The sequence below is a fragment of the Neophocaena asiaeorientalis genome, unplaced genomic scaffold (genome assembly GCF_003031525.2).
Source record: "Neophocaena asiaeorientalis asiaeorientalis breed wild unplaced genomic scaffold, Neophocaena_asiaeorientalis_V1.1 scaffold427, whole genome shotgun sequence".
Classification (NCBI taxonomy): Eukaryota; Metazoa; Chordata; class Mammalia; order Artiodactyla; family Phocoenidae; genus Neophocaena; species Neophocaena asiaeorientalis.
Window position 1 is genome coordinate 4370791 of NW_020172280.1, and position 4266 is coordinate 4375056.

The window sequence follows — 4266 nt, forward strand, 5'->3', positions numbered from 1 at the left end:
ACAAGTATTACAAAGTTCCCTAAAAAGTTATTAGAAAAATCAGTTAGACATACAAATAAAATGATAACATTTCTAAGGTACACTAGATTTTTAAAATTATGTTAATAATTGAATATTAATTCTTAAGGAACAACTAAACATAAATCATTATTTCTGCATACAAAAGCCATCCTCGAGGACACTAAAGATTCACATCAATCATACAGTTTAAAGAATAACAATAAGATAAACAACAGTGCATCCATCCTCCCTCAGATTTATATATTGCTGAATTGAACCTTCATAATTTTATTACTTTGGATGTATCTTTATACATGTGAAAGGTACAAAGGCCGAAAGAACAGTGACTTAACCATGATAGGAATGTATTTTCTCTCTCCTAACAGTTTAAGCATTCCAGGTGGATCCAGAGGCTTCATGGTGTCAGGAACCAGAGTCCATCTCATCCTACCATCCTCAATTCATGGCTTCCATCCCACACTCTCAGATGGTGTATCCAGGTCTCATCATCACCTCCACATTCCAGCCAGCAAAATGAAGAATGAAATACACTCGGGGCTTCCCTGGTGGTGCAGTGGTTGAGAGTCCGCCTGCCGATGCAGGGGACATGGGTTCGTGACCCCATCCGGGAGGATCCCACATGCCACAGAGCAGCTAGGCCTGTGAGCCATGGCCGCTGAGCCTGCGCGTCCGGAGCCTGTGCTCCGCAGCGGGAGAGGCCACAACAGTGAGAGGCCCGTGTACCACAAAAAAAAAAAAAAAACAGAATGAAATACACTCCTTTTGCTTAAATGGTATCACAAGCTGGTAAAAAACATCACTTCCCCTCACATCCTCTCCTTATTTCCTTTCTTCTACTAACTTTAGGTTTACTCTGTTATTGTGTACCTAGCCTCTAGAGTTAAATCTTATTTCTTTTCAGTCTTCCTTGGTTTTTAATTATTATATTTGTGTCTACCACTTAAATTGCATCCTCAGTCCTTAATGCTGCAGTAATTTCACTTTTTGTAAACTCCCAATATTTTAAAATTTTCAATGATAATTTTTGTTTAATATTTTCTATTTCTAAAATTTTAATTGATTCTTTTTTATATCTTCCTGTTTTATTTATGCTTGGCTGATTTTTAGAAATATAATCTCCTGTTCTACTTCATGGATATAATTTCCTTATCTCGCTGAGTATTCCAGGCATAACTAATTTTAGGTCTTTTTCAGAATGTCCTTTACAAGTTTATCCAGAATCAATTTATTTCCTGATTGTTAATTTTGGAAGCTGTTTTTGTCATCATTCTGTTTTCTGTTTGTTTGCTTAGTGTTATATTCCTTGATATGTTTTGGAATTGGGATTTGTAGGATAATCTTGTCTTTGACTTTTTTCCCAAATCATTCTTTCTATTCTGACCCCTCCCTGTCTACAGGGTTTGCAATTGCCTCTGTCATTACAGTCACCTCTGTTCATTACAAAGCCTGAATGGACCTCTCTGGCCCTTTGATGATAACAGTGAAATCACAGATATAATGGAAGCTTGCCTCAGTTTCTGATTAAGAGGCTGTGTCTATGTCCATCTACCTCCCTAGATATGCAGTATTTTATACATGGTTCCATCAAGCAGCATTTTTCAATATATATTTTTCTTGAGTCAGAGACTCCAACAGTGAACCTATCCCAGCCTCTCAATTTATGGGAATCACTGTTAGCACTATTCATTTTCCAGGAGCTGAATCTTTTTGCTACTCTTTATGCTTGCATTCCTACAGTGTAGTGGCCAATTACTTTACTTCCTGCTTATTGTTTTGTGTTTTTGTTCTGCCATTGGTCTATGGAGACATGTACCCCCATGGAGGTGTTTGGACCACAAGGATGTCTTACTATGTAGGCAGACTTTTTTGTGTTTACTAAAATCTGTTTCTTCTTTTTTTTTTTTCAGCGGCCATGGGCCATGGGCCCAGCCGCTCCGCGGCATGTGGGATCTCCCCAGACTGGGGCACGAACCCCTGTCCCCTGCATCGGCAGGTGGACTCTCAACCACTGCGCCACCAGGGAAGCCCCTGTTTCTTCTATTTTCACAGCACAAAACTAGCCTACATTTATAACCTCCTTTGCAATTTGGAATGCCCATATGACTAAGTTATGGCTGAGGAATGTGGGCAGAAGTGATACATGACATTTCTAGACCCGTCTCAGAAAAAAACTCTGCCACATCATGTCCCATGCTCTCTGTTTCTCTTAGTCATCGGCTGGAAGTGAGGTACTCTTCAGAGATGGAAGAATTACAGAATTGAAGGAGCATGGGTCCCTGAGTCACTGCATGGAAGGCAGCCCCTGGACATCTGCTGGAACTTTACGTGAGCGAGAAATAAACTCTTATTGTATTTTACCCCTGAGATTTCAGAGATTGTTAACAGTAGCTAGCAGTAATGAAGCACAATGTCTTTCTAATTTTGTTTTTATATTTACATGTTCTTTACTGTTTGCCTATTTTATATATTATTGCCATGTGTTTGGGGGCGAAGGGAGGTCTCAGGGAATAAATCTATAAGGCTATTTTGGCCAGATTTCTGACCAGACATTTTGAATAATCTCCACATAGCATTTTCTATTCCTGATCAAGACAATATCAGTTGCACAGAAATGTGAAATAATGCTGTCATTGAAAACTCATAACAATGTTTCTGTGAATTTTATCTCTACCACTACAGCAACACACTGTACTTAGAGCAAAGCATGACTCTTAGGAGCCCTTGATTTATTTGATGCTATTTTAGGAAGCATCCAGTAACAGACTCCTCAACACAAACCCATCAGTTTCAAACTGCTTGATTAGACGTGTTTTTGCCAAACCCCTTAAATATAGATTATTGCTAGACCAGTGGCTAGCTCTGTGGCAAGACCCCAAGGTACAATTTGTCTAAAGACAGTCAGCACTCCCGATGCATCTTCAATCAACTTGTAGTTAACCAAGCCATCCCATGGCAGGAGAGAGCTGCCTTCTTTTATTAGGAATAGGAACGAAGGTCTGAGTCATCTCCACCACTCAAGGCAGGTTTTGCCTTGTGGCTTGACCATATGCCTGCTCTTCCTTTGACACACGGTGGATTCTCAAGAGCATACGAAATATGTCGCCTGAGATTTCTGTTTTGAGATGACAGCAGAAGTACATGCCTCTGCCTGTCAAGTCGGATTCTGTCACAGGGCATTTCCTGCTGGGGTCTTTTGAATTCAGACTTTCTCCTCCCAGCCGTCCTCTCACATGCTTGCTTCAAATTGTTGTCAGCATCATTGCATTGCTTCCGAAAAGCGATTTTGCAGATCATTTTACTCTGGGGTCCTCCCTTCCCTGGGTGCTGCTGAGATTAAGACAGAATAAACTCCCATGTAGTGTTACCACAAGAGGTTTCCCATAATCTTCTCTTTGCATTTTTTCTATGAGTTTACTTATTTTCATTTTTTGCACCTCTGTTTCCTTTGAGTTCCCCCACTGCATTCCCTTCCTAATTTTTTGGCAATCCTTCATTTCTTTATGTTGACTATAAAGAAAAAGTTTCTAAATCCTCCTTAAAGCTCATCTCCCATGGATGCAGCTGTAGAACCAGTTTTGCTTCAGGAGACTCTAACCAGAGTACAATAGCTCTAAGGAATCTGTGTTTTTGTGTTCATGTGGACTTTTCTGGGAAGAAAATCCATAAATTTTATTAGAATCTCAAAGTCAACTGGGACTAAAGAAGTTTAAGGACTATTATTATTGTCAAACTAGTTTTTTCCTGCAACATCCTAGCAGTGAGGGGTGGAGAAAGCTTTTAGTATCGGTGTTTCTAGTTTATAACACACCTTGTCTTTGGTGGGAGCTTCTGTCAACCTCACCAGTAAAAATAATAGATATTTGAACCCAAAGCCCTGAATGTTCTTAAACTTGATAACAACAGGAAAAAAATCAAGAGCAAGGTTAAAGACTTAAGACTGAAGTATAATTCCCGTTCTGTTTCAATTGCAATAAAAACTTTCATTTTGAATTAAGTGGTGAGATTAGAGGAAAGGACAAGAGTGGCAGAGCAGGGAAGAACTCTTTGAAAAGCTCTGTGAATTATTTAAAAATCCTAATTACAGATTTAAAGTATAATTGCAATCATTTAATTAAATGTATCATAGAAATTAAAAAATATAAATGGTCACTAATAAAGGAACGTGAGAGAGGTTAATGAAGAGATTACAATTCAAAGTAGTGACATTAATCAATTCTTTTTTTTTTTTTTTTTTTTTTTTTTTTG

General features: G+C 38.7%; 1 long non-coding RNA gene across 1 annotated transcript in view; it reads left to right on the forward strand.

Moving 5' to 3' along the window:
• Nucleotides 1–732: 732 nt before the first annotated feature.
• The window catches only part of LOC112412256 (uncharacterized), an 18056-nt gene continuing 14522 nt past the window's right edge, over nucleotides 733–4266 (forward strand). Inside the window, exon 1 of the long non-coding RNA XR_003005765.1 lies at nucleotides 733–2346. This is a non-coding gene — a long non-coding RNA (uncharacterized LOC112412256). The remainder of the gene's footprint in view (nucleotides 2347–4266) is intronic.